Source organism: Lissotriton helveticus, chromosome 1_2 (assembly GCF_964261635.1).
Source record: "Lissotriton helveticus chromosome 1_2, aLisHel1.1, whole genome shotgun sequence".
NCBI lineage: Eukaryota > Metazoa > Chordata > Amphibia > Caudata > Salamandridae > Lissotriton > Lissotriton helveticus.
The window spans coordinates 328589457-328608205 of NC_136058.1; the positions used below are offsets into that span (position 1 = coordinate 328589457).

General features: G+C 45.5%; 1 protein-coding gene across 2 annotated transcripts in view; it reads left to right on the forward strand.

Annotated features, from left to right (window-relative positions):
• The first annotated feature begins 416 nt into the window (after positions 1 to 416).
• LOC144802942 (uncharacterized) overlaps positions 417 to 18749 on the forward strand; it is a 79430-nt gene continuing 61097 nt past the window's right edge. For both annotated transcript variants that reach the window (XM_078671837.1, XM_078671836.1), the window contains exons 1-2: positions 417 to 549; positions 637 to 754. The gene's annotated coding sequence lies outside the window, so the exon portion shown is untranslated. The remainder of the gene's footprint in view (positions 550 to 636; positions 755 to 18749) is intronic.

Here is an 18749-nt window from a genome sequence, read left to right on the forward strand (position 1 = left end):
CTAACCATTTTTTGCTCATCTGGTTAGTGCCCTTACATTCCTGGTGCTTTGCAGCAGCAGTTTTAAGCTAGAGTTTCTCATTGCTCAAATGGGTGTAATTTCTGATATGTATATGTTTGCCACGTCTTTATTGCCTGATTTTGCTCACGAGAAAGTGTCACTCCTAGTCTTTGAAATGTCACTCATAATTACACTCAAATCATGAAAATGTCACAGATAGCAATCTGGAACCTTGGCAGCTATGCATCCCTCCAGTCCCCATGTATTCCACTTAATTAAAGTGACTTCCGTTCCCACTCTTTGCCAGCGTAATCTCCCTTTTTCTGCTGTCAACACTTCACTTTAGTACGCTTCCGGTGTTGTTTCCGTTCTAGCTCCCCGGGCTAGCTACGTACTTCCGCCCGACGTACCACGCCCACATCATCACACGTAACGCCCAGACTTGACGTTCCCGGATAGTTTGTAACCACGAGCATTGCCCGACCGAAGGATCTGCTACCTCGAGCTGCCTGCACGCCACTCTGACATCTTTCTGTTTCTTGATTACTGGTAAGCCACATACCCCTGGCCGCCATGCAGTAACGCCGTACACACAGTCTGTGTGCTCTGACACCCATTCCAACACATGTCTTCCAGATTCCCGCAGCCTCTACCTCATGCTGGTTAATCCGGACCGGCAGGGAACCGGTATACTCCTCCTCCATCCGCCCTTTTCTACCCTCGCAGCCGGTTTGGAATTTTCACCGTTACTACGGTAAGAGCACTTCTCTGCCTTCCATTTCCCTCATTACTGTCCTTGCACACCGGCTTCCTCACGTCCTGACGCAGGGTCTCCTTCCTCCCACAGATTTCTCTTCCGATACAAGTTTTACACAGGTAATTTTCACGACATCTCCCTAGTACGAGCGGGACTAGTTCCCCTTTCTTCTTCTTTCCCTCCCTCCGACTCCCCCATGTCTCAATATCTCGTCTCTTTTCCTATTTTTTACCTGTCATACTCTCGACATTGTTTGATGCCAATTCGTACCAGGCAAGTGTCTTTTAAAATTCTCTCGCACAGCCTCAAGTGAAATGTTTCGTTAATGGGATACAACATTGACTGTATTACTTGTGCTTTTTTCATTGACATCCTGCTGTGACTAGTCTTTGGGCCATTATTTCACTATACATTTCCAGAGCCTACAGCCATACCGGGACTACTCTCTAACAGTTGCAAATATCTGAGGCCTTTTCTCAGTCTTACCACCAGGCGCGGTTCCTCCATTGGGGCGTGGGGGCGTAGGCCCCCCCTGCCGCCCGCAGCTCCCTCAGCGTTTTTTATTTAGTTAAGACTGACAACAATCATGTCAATGAATCAACATGACGTCAGACCACCCTGCCCCTTCAGAGTCTAAAGGGGTGGGCGGTCTGGTGTCATGTTGATTGATTGACATGATTGTACAGGCACCAGGCAGGCAGCAACACAAGTGCGCATGAGTGGGGACGGAGGGTGAATTTTTACCCGTGCCCACGTATGTGCACTTGTGTTTTTGCGACGTTGCGCATGCCCATTAGGAGCCCTAATGGGCGTGCTGCGGGCGAGAAGGTACCTGTGCCCCTGGCGCCAGGATTGGCCAGGGGCGCTGTGAGCCTGTGACATGTGGGGAGCAGAGCCCAGAGGTGGCGCGGACCGGGACCGGCAGCAAGGTAAGAGTGTGTGTTTTTCTTTTATTTTAAAGTGTTTGGTGCGATCGTGCGTGTATGCATGAATGTTTGGTGGAGAGTGTTGCGAATGGATGTGTTTGTGTGTATGTGTGTGTGAATACATTTCATGAGTGTTGTGTATGTGTTTAGGAAGGACTGCTGCAGACAATGTACTCCCCTCTATTAGAGTTTCCTGCCTGCCCTTATGCACCAGCGCATTCATCAGAGACCTCTCTTGTGAAAAGCAGTCTTTCACCACTATTTATTGCACAGCTGTTTTGATCTGTATGTGCCTATTATGCTAGCACTTAGTTACAAGTGGGGGACTTGTGCCCGGTCCTTAGAACTCATTCTGCGAGTGACAACAAAGTTTAGCTCTAATTCCAGCCAGCTCCCTAGTTGACTAAAACAGTGTTGTCCTGGGCACATCCATTTATCAACATGCATTAGAACTTTGTCGTCCGCTAAAAACAGCCGAAATTGAGCAAACTGCTCCTGGAAATGGCTGCACGGACACTCGTCTGTGCCTCCACTTTCATCTGCACGGGGTGCCGAGGAGCAACTAGTTCAATGGGAGGAGCGGTGCATATAATCCCGCCCCTGACGACACATCACCATAGCTCAGATGGGGCTGTTTCCTGTCAGTTTGGCCAGAGTTAGATGACTAGAACACAAAGTATTTTACAAAGGGGGCAGGATGCGCTCTCAGGCCAGAGTCCTGTTTTGTATTTTGAAAATACCAAACAACATTACGCATCCCATGTACATATCTCTTTGGATGCATAACTCCCGGTTCCCTCACAGATGACAGGGAACGAAACGCATTGTGATCCTGGTCATCTCGTGTTGCTATACAGGATAGAACTGTGCAAAGTGCGAACCCGTGCACTGACTGTTTCCAAGGTAGAACTAAGAACAATGCAACTGTGAGACTGTTTGCTACATGGCGTAGAGCTATACGCTACAGAACCCTGTACTCTTGGCTGTCCAGGGAGAGGTGTGTGCAGTTTGACCCCGGGACTACGAGGGATAGCGCACCAGTTTGCTGGGGGAAAGGGTGACAACTTGCCTGGGATTTTGATGAGATTGGTGAGAAGTGGGGCAACTGGATTTATGCTATTTTGCAGCAATGGCGTTTTCCGCCAAATTATGCGTTTTTTGCTGTTCCCTCATAACTATCAACTGCTGCATAATCTCCAGATTTTAACAAAAAATATTTCTAGCTCAAACCGGTAAAAAATTACTAACATGCATTGGCATCGCCACTAGGTCTCGCTTTTGTTACCTTGTAAAGTTTAGCCATGCAGCACATACATACATACATACATGGCATCGCCAATTACAGAGTGACACAAACTTCCGTAGGCCAACACTGAGGAATGTAGAATTGGGAAGAAAAGGCGCCAAGAGTGACTGATACTCAGTGTATTACGAGAGCATTTGCTGCGAGATGGTGATGATGCAAAATGAGTTGTGCTGGGCAGGATAAGGACCATCTAGAAACAAGTCTCTATTAATATAAATGGCTTGTTTACATAAAAAAGAACATCATGTCCCTGGACTTCCCTTAGGGTCACCTAAGCGGTGGACTTGCAAGTCTGTTAGTTGATCTGAAAAGGATAATGGAGGAATAGAAGAGGGAAGAGTAAAAGTGTAGATGAGCTGAAATAAAATAGTACGGTTAAAACCCAACGCTCCAGCTGGAAGATGGGAGGCAGGAGTCTGAGTTATGGCACAGTATTGGACAAGGATGTAATGGTATTCTATGTGCCATCTGCACCTGAGAGTCCGTATCCCACAGCAAGGTCTTAGAGCTGAGATTTTCATGAAAGTCTTATAGTCTGAATTCAGCACCTCAGCGTAATAGGACAGAATGTATGAAGCTCTGTGGTTATACTGAATAAGCAGCTACCTATGTTATGTCATCTATTAATGTAATAATTGCACTTTCACAATTGCTTTATTAACCTTCCTGCTTTCTCAAATTTGCTTGAAAATGCACGATTTTTCTTCTCTTTTTTCAAAACCCCTTATTGGGTTCGGGCTCGCTCGCTTGCTACAATGCAGTATGCAAATCAGTTTGCGCCTCACCACTTTAAAATGTCACCAGCCGCAAAGAATTCTACAAAGAGCTGCAGTTCCACTGGTCGTCCCTAGATGTCTCTCACGAGTCAAATGCAAATGCTTGATGAAAGGGTTTCAATGGTTTTGCATTTGACTTGTCCCTTTGTGGTTCCTAGTCCGTTGACTAGTGAGCCCCTATGAAGGACCATCTTTGATTTTCTTTTTAGCTTTCCTGGTTGCTCTATATGTGCTCTCACTCCTCTCCAAAGGAGGAGTCCCCCAGACCTTGCTGGTCTGCACAGAAGCCAATCTCGTCATCTTGCGTGGCTTGCTGTTGCTAAGGCTTGTTGGGTCCAATCCGGATTCAGACACCGCAGTCAACTAGATCCTTCTTGGCACAGCTCGAATCCAGCTCCTGGTCATCGTCAACACTTCCTGGACCTCGTGGCTGAAGAGTCAAGCTTCACCTCTTTCACCTGAAAACACCCGACATTGGCTGGCATCTTCCCATCGCCATCCTGGTCACTGGCAAGTGACCAAGACTCTGTGCCTTCTGCTTTCAGGTTCTTCAGATCTTCGATCCACGCTTGGATCCACCCGGACACTTTTCCTCTGGTCGCCTGCAGCACTTCTTCGCAGCTCTCCATTGGAATCGACGTTAAAGCCTGACACCAACAGACACCTGTGCACCCGGCTTCCCTGGGTGAGGTAACAGGAGTACTCCGGTGCTCCCGTGGGTCTTGACTCTTGAAGTGTCTAAGTCTAAAAGGGTTCCATCGTAGTTAACCTAGAAGTGTCCTTAATCTATAAAATTGTAACTTGTTCGTTCTCCATGGAAAGTCAATGATGACCGCAGATGTGTTTAGGCACTGCACGCGTCCCCCGTGGGCCTCCTACATCCTAACCTTAGGTGGTTCTAGGTAGCCCCAGCGATTCTACAGGCCCTAAGCCTGCTTTCTATTCTTCAGGTGGTTCTTATACCACTATTTTAGTATATGGTTTGTGAAGCCCCTAGGGCATAACGTATACTGTGCAACTTATCGTCTGCTAATTAAGTTCCTTGTATTGTACTTTTATCTCTGACCTCATAAAGAGTCTAGAGGGGATGTGTTTAGAATAAATACATATATATTTGATATATACCTTGTGTGGTGTGCTGTCATTTGGTCATTCGAGAGATTATAATTGGTAAAACAACTTGCTTAACTCACCTCTAAGTCTTAGCCTGAAGGCTGCTCTCCACAGCTACGACTACAGTAGCTTTCTATAAGGTTGACTTTACAACCTACCATCAATAAGGGTCGTTTGGATTGGTGCAAGGTGCCCACTCGAATAGTGGACATCATATGCCAGGTCAACTTCTCACATTGGTGTGCAGCGTGTGAGGATTACAGCTTGCATTGCTTTACCAAATCTTGAGAATACCATTTGAAAAATCACATTAAGGTACCAGTAGGTACATATAAATCAAGCTTATAATACATAAGTTCTACTGAACTTAGAAGTTGTAGGTGTTAAGGGCTTAGCACACCATGACTACAACTCCTAGCGAGGTTCTAGTAGGAAACCAAGTAGTGTAGGTAAGTGCACACACCACACCTCACTAGTCAAGGCTTTAAAGGCAGGAGCTAGTGTCGCTCTGCCAGATGTCAGCCAGGTGCAGACATCTAAATATAACACATTCTCTTTTCAAGAGTTATGGGGTTTGTGTGTCATAAGAAAATTAAAGCAAGGACAAAGTCCCAACTCCTGATAGATATCTTAGTGGCAGATGACTTGGAAAAAACATCAGATCCAGATAGACAAGGTAATGGGGATGGGTGCATTCATCAGCTAAGGAGGATCCCAGTGGAATACCCCACCAGGACTCTGAGGATGCACACCAGGTTGATGTCAATGGACCCAAGCTGGGAGACATGGCTACCTGGAGATGAAGCCTCCATCCATAACCCCCCCCCCCCCCCCCCCCCACACGTAGACCTGCTGGTGGACCTAGAAGGGTAAGCTCACCTTCAGTGGAATCTAACCATTCTGGTTCATCAATGGGGTCATCTGCCTCTGCTCATAGGAGAAGTTCTCCTGAGAGGAGGGAACATGACGCTAGAATGAAAGAAGTCAAGCTCAGGATCAGAAGGCAAGAGATTGCCTTAGAAAAGGAGATCCTAGCTCTTGAAAGAGAGAGAAAATTAGGTGGGACTAGAGTCCCCTGGTGGCAGTAAAATCCCTAGTGGTAAGGATAGGTCTTATGACCATAAAAACCTAAACAAGATTGTCCCTCCCTATCAGACTAGGGATGACATCCACAAATGGATTACTGCTCTGGAGAGGGCCTGCGAAGTAGAGCAGGTACCCCCAAAGCAGGGGGCAGCAATCTTGTGGCTCTCTTTTGCAGACAAAGGTAGAGACAAGCTCCTCACTGTCAGAGAAGAGGATGCTGACAATTACACTATCCTGAAGAGTGCTCTGATAGATGGGTTTGGCCTAACCACTGAACAGTATAGGTTGCAGTTCAGAGATACCCAGAAGGCACAGACTCGGTACTGGACTGACTTTGTAGATTGTGCTGCTAAGGCTCTGGAGGGCTGGTTACTGGGCAGTAAAGTGTGTGACTATACAGGGTTGTATAATCTAATCATGAAAGAACAGATTATTGTCAGAACCAGTTGTTGCATCAGCACTTGGTTGACTCTGATCTGACCTCTCCCCAAGAATTGGGTAAGAAAGCAGGCAAATGGGTCAGAACCAGGGTGAAGCAGAAGGTACAGAACCAAGGTGGTGACCAGAAGAAGCAAGAACAAAACTTTGGGGAGAAAGCTAAAGACAAGATGTCTTCACAAGGTCCCCCAAAAGCTTCTAATGGTGGGGGTCCCCAATCTTCCAAAAAGAAAGAAGGTCCAAGAAAACCATGGTGCACAAATTGTAAGGTTATCACTGGACTAGTGATTGCACCAAGAAGGAGACTGCTCGAGCCACCATTGCCCCTAAGGCAACTGTTCCCCTTAGTTCAGCTTCAAGTGGTGGTTCTCAACAGAAAGGTGTAGTACGGTTAAGCCTGGGAACTGAGATGGATTCTGGCTTAGTCAGAGTACCAACTCAAGCTGTTTTGATCCGTGATGGAGGCATGGATATGTCCTCTGTGAGTCCCAGTAACCTGGGCAAGTACAGACATATTCCTTTAGTCAATGAGAAAGAGGCTCAGGCCTATAGGGACACAGGTGCCAGTGTCACAATGGTGATACCTGACTTTGTGGACCCTGGACATATCATACTAGCTGAAACTTACCTAGTGACCAATGCTAGCAATGTCACTACCACACATGGTATGGCAGTTAATTTCTCCTGGGGAGGGGTTAATTTCTCCTGGGGAGGGGTAACTGGCTGTTGGACTTGGCCCTTCTGGCAGGTTCACTCCTGAACTTTTTGCTTTTTATATGTGACCTGGGGATGGTGATTCTTGGTTTCTGCGCACTCTCACTGTGTCCCAGTGGAAAGTGCGTGCACACTCTGAGTGCGTGTGGTGAGATAGGCCTGCCCTCCCATAGGAATGCATGGGGAATGTATGTGTCCCTGGTAGTTCCTGATGCGTGGGGTGTGCAGGCTCGAGTCTGGTATGTGCGGACTCGTGTGATTGAATGCTGCGCAATGGCGTGTGCAGCGTGTTTGTGTCTAATATGGAAGTGCCACTTCTAGAAGTGTGCCTGTCTGTGCAGTGAGTGTTCTGGCGTGTGATTGGCTGGAGCTGGCTGGTGAGTCTGGATGGGTCTGCCCCGGTGGTGAGTGGTGAGATTATTTATTTATTTATTAGAAAGTTTTATATAGCGCGAACGTGACCCTTGGGTATCAGAGCGCTTCACAGAATACATATACATGAGGTAGATTAGAGGTAAAGCATACATATACATGAGGTAGATTTATTTATTTATTTATTTAATGCGATTTTTAGAGCGCGCAAATACCCGTGAGGGTGTCTCGGCGCTAGTGCTACTGAACTCACTCTAGAGGTAAAGGACGGGTTTAAGATTAGCAATACACTTCACATAACGTTACCATGAAGGGGATGAGGTAGGTGGGTAGGTTATAGTTCCATATATTAGGTGTAACCTACTGCTACAATTCACATCACATTGCCCTAAGTGTAACACCCTGATAAGATGTAGATTCGGCATATGTCAATCACGAGCTATATTCTGAACTATGTACACTAGTTTTTTAAAGAATCGGTTAGTATTACCACCGGGATTACATAATGCTATACTTTCAACCTGCGTCTTTCCCCAAGTTGACATAAATGCTATAACTGTTCTTCGGTATCCTACTAAATTGCGTGCTAAATTCCTGTATAGACCATACTGATTTGGCTTTGATTGTGCAGTCTTCTTCTAGTTCTAAACGAGTGTAGCGCCTCTGGGTTGAATACTGCTTACTGTACGTTGTTTCTATTTTCCATCCGCCGCTCCGTGTAGGCACCTTCCAGATGAGGTGGCGTTGGAGTCCGTATTCGACTATGTAAGGAACTTACTCATTAGGAAGATCTTAGCTTCCTTTTTGAATGCAGAAATGTTAGTAATGTTCCTGATATTCGGAGGAAGTGAGTTCCAGACTCTGGGGGCTGCCCCAGAGAACGCTCTGTCATAAGTTTTCTTCTTCCTGAATTTGGGTGGCCTCAGCAGCAGCTCCTTGGCACTTCTGGCAGGTCTGCAACCTCCCGATATCTCGATCTTCTGGGCCAGGTAACTTGGTGTTTTGTAATGGAGTGCTTTGTGGGTGATACATGCCATTCTAAATTGGATTCTGGCTTCATATGGAAGCCAGTTTAACGCTTTTAGGTGGGGAGAAATATGGTCGAATTTCTTCGAACCGGTGATGGAGTCTTGCAGCTGCATTGAGGCATGCTTTTAGTGGTGCCGTGGACATTTTTGGCAGGCCTGCTAAGGTTGTACATCCATATTCGATCCTTGAGATAACTAAAGATTGAATTGCCAGTTTGAGATCTGCCGACGAAATGAACGGTTTCACTTTCCTTAGGTAGTTCAGATGAAAGCGTGCACTTTTTGCCATTAGTTTGATGTGTGCTTTCATGTCTAGATTCTTATCCAAGGTGACTCCTAACGATTTGGCTGAGTCCACCAGCGTAGGGGTGCAGTTTAGTGCTGTGATCATTTTGGTCCATTCTATAGTCTCGGAATTGTTCTTTGGCGGTGAAATTAATAGGAATTCCGTTTTTTGTGCATTCAGCTTCAGGTGCTTACTGGTTAACCAATAAATTGTCTTTTTTAAGGCCTCATTGATTAACTTGATATCCTCTAGAGATGCTACTTTGATGTAAATCTGCGTGTCGTCCGCATACATGTGATAGGATATGTTTGCGTCTTGGAGGATTTCTGTCAGAGGTTCAACGTATAGGTTAAAGAGTGAAGGAGATAAGGTAGATCCTTGAGGGACCCCTATCGAGTTTGGACAGGAGGGGGATAAGGACTGGTTGACCAAGAATCTTTGCGATCTGTTCTGAAGGAAGGATTCAAACCATTTCAGAACAAGTCCTGACATTCCCATCCTCTTGTGTAGTCTGTCCAGTAGTTTTTCATGATTTACCGTGTCGAAAGCTGACGATAGGTCTAGAAGGACTAGTAAGCATGATCTATTAAGATTTAGGGCCTGTAAAGCGTCAGTAGCGATATGTAGAATCGCTGTTTCTGTACTGTGTCCTGTTCTGAATCCTGATTGGCAGTTGTCCAATAGTCTGAAGTTTGTGATGTGTTGGCTTAGTTGATTTTGTACGCATTTCTCGATTAGTTTGGCCAGTAATGGAATATTGGTAACTGGGCGAAAGTTATTAGGATCTGCTGGGTCCGCTGTTGGTTTCTTGATGATCGGTGTAACTTGGCCTGCTTTTAGGCATTCTGGAAGGACCCCTTGCGATAGCGACGCATTTATTATTTTTGTCCATATTGGGATGATGATGTGGTTGATGTTTTGTAGACATTTGGTGGGGAGTGGATCATTGAAGTGGTTATTTGGTTTGATGTCCGCTAGTATTTTGGCTATAGTATTCTGATCCTATATCTTGAATGAGTCCCAATGCGCTTTGTTTTTAGTTTCCACACGGTCGTTTGTCTGATTGTAATAGTCCAGACTGTGAGGTTGGATGTGTAGGTTGTCCGCTTCGGATTTGAGCTCTATATCCAAGGTGCTGGCCTTGTCGGTGAAAAAATTAGCGAATACTTCACAGCTCAGAAGTGTTTTAGTAGTTTCTTGGGCCGATTTTGCAGATTTGTTGGATTGTTGCTTTAGGACCTCAAATAGTTTCCTTGGTCTGTTTTTGGCGTTATCCAATTCTGATCTAATATATTCCTTTTTAGACTTTAGGATCTTTTTGTTGTAATCATTTCTTATTTTTCTTAATGATTTCAGCTCTGGTGTTGCCGGATGTTGTCTCCATTTCCTTTCGGCCATTCTTAGTTTCCGTCTATCCTTGTTCAGTGCATCATTAAACCATGGGTTTTTGTCCTTTTCCGACACTCTTTTTAACTTCAGTGGCATAGTGGTGTTAACTATATTTGTGACTGTTGTGTTGAAGTGGTCTATTAGGTCATTCACGTTCTGCATGTTATTCAGGACCTTGAGATCTTTCTCACACTCTTCGACTAATCGTTCAATATTCAACTCTTTAGTCTCCCGGGTCCACTTTTTGAGTTTAGTGGTCTGCTTAGTCTTTCCCCTTTTCAGCGTTGGAATTAGGAAGGTTATGGCGTGGTGGTCCGACCAGTCGCATGGCATAACTGATTGGAGCTGTATGTTATTGCTTCTTGAAAGTATCCAATCTAGAGTTCCTCCTTTCGAGTGTGTTGGTTGTGTGCATGCCTGGGTAAAGTTTAACTCAATCAAGAAGTCTTTCAGAGTGTTGATCAGTTTGTCCTTACTGTCGTCCCAATGTAAGTTGAAATCACCCAGGAAAATGTTGTTAGAGTGAATGTTAGAGTTTTCCGTAATAATCTCCATTAACTGGTCTATAAAGGTAGCATTATTTACTGGGGGGTGATAAATGGCATGCAGGATGCAACTTTGAATGCCTGTTGATCGAAAATTAAGGCCTAGGTATTCAAAGGATTCCATAGGATCGGATTGAATTTGGTTGATTTCTATATCCGATCGGTGGATGCAGGCTATCCCCCCCCCCCCCCCTATCTTTTTTGGTCTATCCAGTCTTACTATGTTATACTGAGGAGGCACTAACAGGTCCATGCATGGAGATGATGATTCCGCAAGCCATGTTTCAGTTAGTATCGCTAGATCAAGTTCCTGGTTAATGATAAGAGCAGCGACGTCTGACGCATGTTTTACTGCTGACCTGCAGTTTAGCAACAGACAATTCAACGGTTTTCTTGCATTATTAGTTACCTGTTCATTCAGGTTCGTGGCTATTTGGACTTGTTGCAAGTTGTTGAGGTCTGGTTTCCTTCCATTTTGTTTGGATGTTCTGTTAGCATCAATCAGAACTGTTTTAATTATCTCCCCTTTACTGTGTTCTTTGGGTTCGTAACTATTTAGTAGTGACCGGGTTTCTTCTTCTGTTAAGTACCTGAGGGTTCTCATTGGTCGATTTTGCCTGCTCGACTTCTGCAATAATTCTTGCATGTGCTCAACTTTGGCGTGTGTATCTACCGTGAATTCCAGGATATTTTCCACTGTTTTCAGTGTGTTATGCATGTCTTTTGACATGTTGTCCATTTGTGACTGTATTCCTTTAATTTCTTTTTGAGACTGCGGCCCCGTATTGGTAGTGTTCCTCCTCTCTGTTCGGTGCTCATCTTTAGTCTCCCCATATGTAGGTTCCGTTCCCTTTCTCAGCTTCCTTTCCTTGTTGCCCCCAGTTCTGGTGGCCGTGCCTCTATTGTGTGGGATGCGTGCGGTAAACGCTCTTTTGTGTGCGCTACCTTTCGGTATTGGGTGACGACTATTTTGTGTGTTCCTTCCTGACCTTTGGTTTGTACATGGGGCGCTTGCTGGGGTGGTAGCGTTCCAGGTCACTTGCGTTTAGATTCCTACTGGGTGGCCTATTTAAAGGCGAAGTCATAGCCTGTGAGCGCAACCTTGATTCTTCCCTCCGTGTTTGCTGTGGGGCATTATTATTAGGGCTTATGGGTATTTCCTCTCCGTCTTCAGTCACTTCATCCAGCCTGATTTCTCTCTCCGTTGATTCTTCTGGCATTGTTAGGCCTTGCGGCTCAACTTCTTGGTGGTGCAGAGATGCTTCTTCCCTCTGTGCTTGTGCTGGAGCTAGAGCTGTTGCATCCCAAGGTATCCGTATTTCTGAGCTCTCTGTACCTTCTCTGTTCAGATTATCTTTTGTCTCAGATGTCTCTTTTAATGTCATTGATTGTTGGGGGTGTTGATAATCGTTAGGTTGTGAAGCGCCTGTGTCATTTGGAGGCGTTACGTGTTGCGAGTCCTGTGTGTCTCTCCGTAGACTGCTGCCTGTGTTGGTAGATTTGATGGATTCTGGACTATCTCCTTGCACGTTCCGAGGGCGTTGTTGTTTCCTTGTGTTCTCTACACATTCTTTTAAAGTAGGGAATATGTGGTCAAATTTTTCTAAGTCGGCATTGGCTGCTTGTATAAGCACTGTTCCGTTCTTATATAGCGTTATGCACAAGTCTGCCTTGATTCTATGTGACGGTATGCTCACTAGTTTAGTGCCATGTGGTATATTGCTGACTGATTTTATGGTGAGCTTCTCTGTAAAGACTGTGAGCCATTTAGCCGTATTTCTGGTGAAGAATATCATGTCGTTTACGATCATGTTTAGGTTTCGATTAAAGCACGGGTCCAAGATCAATGTGTCAGGGTTTTTCCTCAATAGATTGTGTTTGAATTTTTTGGCTGATGTTTTGGAAAGAAAGGATGGATATTTTATGATATGTGCGTTTAGTCCTGCCACTTCTAAGTTGTTATCGGCCATTTTGCAGTTTGGTGTACCGCTTTTTGGTGTTGCTGCCTCTTAAGAGGGGAGAGCTCTTTTTAGGATGACTTCCAGTGAGCTTCTCAATTTATTATTGTTTATCTTTTCTTCATGTAACCGACGTTGTGAACCGCTCTGTGAGATTCTTTATTGATTATTGACTATAATTTCTTCTTGTGGCCATTGTTGTGCACCGTTATGTGAACTCCTTCCCTGTCGTATTTTGTTTTGATTTCATAGTAGGATTAAACACAATTCCCTCAATGTCTTTTCTCAGCTCTTGCCAAGATTGTTTTCTCAGGTTCTCCTTGAATAGAGCCTTTCTCCTCTTAAGTATACTGCAGCATTATATACTTGTTTGCGAGAAGCCAATTTGCTCATGTGCTGCTGGTGTAGGGTTGTTTTCCACACCGTCCTCCTTTTTATGTTCAGTCGGGCCCAGGTCTTGATTTTCCCAGCTGGTTGTGCTTGCTTTGGGTAATTCTCTGCTCAGGTTGACTTTTTAGTCGCCATTTTAGATTAGCATGATTAGCATGTGTGATGTGAGGGAGTGGTGCACCTGGGACCTGAATAGGGCTGGGCTTTCCCCACACGATGCTGGCTCCACCCCCTGTGGGGCGTCTAATGTCCCTAGCCTGGCCAGTGAAAGGAAAGGGTGGTTGAGCACATCACAGTGCTCCAAAACCAGCTGCGACTGGTTTTTCCCCCACCCTGCACTCTGAGACAAAGGAATTCACTGTATAAAAGGGGCTGTGTCCCCTTACAACATTTTCTTGTTTCCAACTCTAATCTACCAGGGGCATGCTGCTGCTTGGGCCCAGGGGGAAGGCTTGCCTCCCTGGGCCCTGCCCAGCCCCTGGACTACTGTTGTACTGGGCACTGGAAGGACTTTATGCTGGTCGCCTGGAAGCGCTTTATTTTTGCCGAGCGCTTGAGAGCGCTGTTGCTCTCAGCCGGTGCCCACCCGGCATTTGCCCACTTTATTTGCAGATTTCTGGGCCCCCAGCGAGTGCCCACCTCTCCTTTTTACTTATTTCGAGGGAGCCTACCCCTCGTCGTATCCCCGAGTTCACCGCCGCTGTCCCGGGACCCCTCGTGAGGTCCTCCCCATGCTGCGCCGTGATTGGCTGCTGGCCCGAGGAGATGCCCTGCCGCGGAGCAAGACGAAGCAGGAAGCGGCGGAAGCCTACTCCGCGCTCCTGCATTGCCCCAAGTGAAGCCGCCGTCGTCCCCCTGTGGTAAATTAAATGTACTTATTACCTCATTTCTGAATTTCTATGCTTAATAAATCATAATTTCTTGTCAATGCAAAGCGAGGAGTCCGTGGTGCTCAAATGAAGGAGGAGAAGGCCAATAACTCGAGTTAAGGGGAGCGCTTCCAGCACCAAGCGGGCACAGGAGCAATCTCTCAAGTCCCTCTCTTGAAGTGGGGGTTTTTATTTTCAACAGCAGAATATTTATACAGTCTTGGTCACGAGGCAAAATAGAGGAACAAACCGGTCGTGGCCGATAGAGGAACAAAGATCAGCAAGAGGAGCAGAGTGTGAAGAAATGGGGGCATGTCTTAGGCTTCGTGAGGGGACTTGCGATGTGAAATAGTCTGACAGTTGGAAGGGGGAGGCTTCCTCATTTGGGGGTTTGTGCTCGTGCTTCATGTCAGAAACATGGACCATCTCTGCGGGGGAGCAGGAACTCATGTACTGGTTTCCCGGACTTGGCAGAAACCACAGAGACAGATGGTGAAAATGAGGAAGGCCAGGTGCAGGGGTGTCGTGCTCGGGGTCTTGGGACACCAAAGGGTGAATTCAAAACAAAATGGTGCCGGCTTTTAATGTGGGCAATTATTAATCGCGCAAAGGGGATCGCGCAAAGGGGCATAATTAGATCGCGCAGAGGGCAGCGAAGGGGCAAAATTATAGATTTTATTTCCACATTCCCTCCTTGCCCCGGAGTGTACCTACATTATATCTCAATTTGCATGAGATCATTTATACATTCTTGTAACATGATTCTTTCCCTTTCTCTCTGCTGGACAAGTGGTTTAGGAATGCATTTTGCAGCGCATAGACCGCACAGGGCAGGACCACATTGGATGCAAAGGCAGCATCCAGTTATTATCAGGAATATTATACCTGCTGCGGACAGCAGTTGCCATCCCCAGGACGATATTATCTTCCAGAACCAGTCCGTGTCAGAATAACTTTATTCGGCTTACTCAAAAGCCATACAAAGAAAGAAAAATAAAATGCGTTTCATATAAAATTTTCCTATTTACACAGAAACGTTAAATGAATAACAATATAACATACAATTAAAAAGTATAACATTTGCACACAGGTATAAAATGGTAAAGAACATTTTACTCTAAAACTAATCTTGACAGACGGCTTTCGCCCTTGAGGCGGCTACCAGAAAACTAGCAATGCAAAAAGTAACGTGGGGGTTAGGTAATAATTGTAGGTAGAGCAAAGCCGGTCTCACTTGGGTGAAGCCGGCCTTTTTGAGTATAGGCAACAAATATTTTTTCCTTGGCTCTGAGAACAACCCGCAAAACATAACAAAATGCATCGTATCCTGCACTGAAAACTGGTCGCAGCTACAGGGCAAAGCTAATTCTGGCTTCTGCCAATTTTTAAAAGAACCTAAATAAAAATTTAACAAATTAAATCTAAATTTGGTTAAAAGAAACCTATGGAAGGGGATTGTTACAAAGCCAAGGTAAGGTGCAAGTGATAACGAATTAGCCAGTAAACAATGGTCCCTCACTGCCGTTTTTACCAATTCGCGTTCTTCACAGCATGCTTCCTTCCTTTCCATAAAGGACTTTTTCACAAAATCAATGTCTTGGATCTTAATATTCTCAGGGGAGGTAAAAAGATCCGGACGGCCTAGATCTGAAAATGCCCTGGTCAAATAAGCCACCCAAGGGATCTTGTTGGATCTATCCAAGGACAGCACGTCGGACATGATCTTGTGGTTCAGTGGGAGTTCTTCATTCATCCACATTTTCAGCCAAAGGATCAAGGGGGCCATACTCAGCTTATCAGAAAGAAACTGTAGGCCCACTTCTTTGTGGATAGAATAAGTTGGGGTCGACTGGGGAACAGAGAGTAGGGTTCTGATAAATCTATTCTCCGCTCTTTGAATTGGTTCCACATTTACATATCCCCACAATGCGGACCCATATAGGGCAATAGCTACAGATTTACTGTTATAGATTTTTAGTATAGCTTCCATAGGCCTAGCCCCTAGCCTGCCGGCGAAGCCCAGGAGCGCTGATGATGAACTGATAACAGCCAACCTCTTAGCTCTTACCTGCGGACCCCAGGACCCTTTCTGGTCGAACAATACACCTAAATAGGGGAATGTAGATACCCTAGAGACCGTGTCCCCCCTGCATGTGAATGTTTTGTTTCTCTTCTTGCGACACTCTCGACCCACCACCATTGTGTGTGACTTGGTTACGTTTATCTTAAGGTCCAGTTGCCCCATAAACGAACCAAAGGCATTCAGAAGGCACTGGAGGCCAACACCCGTGCGGGCAATCAGCACGGCGTCGTCCGCGTATAGGAGCGCCGGGATCTTAATTGCTCCCACACGCGGGACGTCGGCTTCCTGCCCCCCCAGATGTGCGCCCAGGCCATTAATATAGATGGTGAAGAGCAAGGGGGCTAAAATGCAGCCCTGCCGCACCCCCCTTAATGATCTAAAGGGAGTGGTACACCTGCCCTCATTTGTTACGCGTACACTAGAAGAGAGTTCTTGATGCAGGGTAGCTATAAAGGTGACCAATGCCTCATCAATACCCATCTCTATTAAGATGGACCACAACTTTGTCCGGTTGACTAGGTCAAAAGCTGAGGAGAGGTCCATAAATGCAAGATATACGGACCCCTCCTTGGCCACAGTATATTTGGAGATGAGCAGATGTAAATTAGCGCACTGTTCAATAGTACCCTTCCTTTCCCTAAAGCCATATTGAATTTCAGACAACCCGCCACAGTTCTCAACATTCTCCCTCAGCCTGGTTAAAAGAACTCTACCTAAAATGTTTACTGACGAGTCCAAAAGGGATATAGGCCTATAACAGGCTGGATCATCCCGCAAACCTTTTTTAAAAATAGGGACAATGGTAGAGGTGTCCCAGGAGGCAGGTGCAGAATTACCATTAACAGCGTTAAACACATTTGCCAAAACTTCAGCCCACAGTTTTGGTGAGTACATGAAAAAGTCAGCAGGAACACCGTCAGGGCCAGGTGCCTTGTGCTTTTTAGTGGCCAGGATGGCTTTTTCCACCTCATTTCGGTTAAAAAAGATGGGGCGGGTAACTGAGGTTTTCAACGGAACATCATTAGTCGCATCAACACTATCCCCATAGACATTTTTAAAATGTGACAGCCATTTTTCATCGGAGACAACACAGTCCATAGATTCATTGCTGTCATCCGAAAAAAAGGCTGTTTAATGATCTCCCAGAATTTTTTACTATATTTCAGGACTGCCACCGAAAGGAGGCTATCCCATGCTTCTTGTTTGATGATATCCTTTCGTTTTTTAACAGCTAGCTTATAGATCTTCCTAAGTCTGGTAATCTCACTTTTTACCCTAGGGGTATTTTTTTGGGCTACCAGCAATGATCTATGTGCTTTGGAGCATGCTGAATCAAACCAGCGCTTATTTCCTGGGGTACCTTTTTTGTCTTTGCTATAAGATCCTGTGATACCTGCCCGCATATCCCTCAAATGCCTCAACAATTTCTTGGCCCTGGGCACAGGGATTTTTACAAATCTCAACCTGGTCCTTAATTTTAACAAAGTTTTCTGCGTAGAATTTCGTGCGATAAGAGATAGCCCGGTTTAAGATTCCCAAGGATATAAATATATAATCTATAATTGTGCCTTGAGGGATGCCAGTGAAGGTTGGCAATCTAGTGCCACCATCTGGTTCATGCAGATCAAAGTTAGCAAGAAAATCTTCCAACTCCTCTCCCTATGCAGTGCGTTCAAAGTGGGGTCCCTCTAGGCCATCATCCCGTGCTACTTTTCATGCAAATTAAGTTACACGTGTGGATATTAAAATCGCCTAATAAAATGTATTCAGTATCAAACTTAGTATTCTGACTGACCAAATTTAAAATATTATCTAAATCAGTAATGTTTCGACCTCTATGGTCGCAATTCCCTGAATTATAAAAGTTTATGAAGATAGTCCTGCTGATGTTATTAGTCACTCTTTCTACCATCAAAATGTTTGGCGAGTTGGTACTAATCTGCCTACAGCTTCCCTTTAGGTCTAGTGAGAACAAAATTAGCAGGCCTCCCTTTGCCCTCCCCATACGACTGGGAACAGCTGCTTTAGTAAAAGTGATGAACCCGTCCCACCAAAGGTTGGCAGAGATATCCCAGGTTTCCTGGAGGGCGATGATATGGTGACCTAAAACAAAATTTGACCATGACTTATCCTGTCGCTTGCCGTTTAGCCCTGCTATATTCCAACTTATCAACTTACAGGAGTCTCTGGGTATCTTGGGTTCGGAATACCACACAGATGCCCCTGCATTATTATGTGGTAGTTGAGTTGGTTCTTTAGGACCCGCTTTCAATGGACTCTGTGGCTTGTCTCCGGCAAGGCACTGGTTCACACAGTGCTCAGACAAATATGACATGGGAGGATGGTCATGTCTAAGTATAATTTGTTCTTCCTGCCCCGTCTGAGAGATAGGCTCGTTAGGATATAATCCATTAATGTGTGGGCTATTCCGATCTAATTGTTGGATTATATCATTATCATTATTTCCCAGATTAGTAACCTCTGTATGTCAGTCGCAGTCATTTAGGCTGGACAAGACTCCGTACCTGTTCCCTGTTCCAAAACCCCAATCAAAAGGGGTGGCCGCCTGACCCCAACCGTTCACTACTGTGTTCCACATCGGCTGTGGAGTGTTAGGGCGCATCAAAAACTGTTCATTTCCTGGCCTAGCCATAAAGCCGTTTCCCTGTCCTCTATTATCAAATCCCGGGGTACTTGCTCCCCACCTATTTGT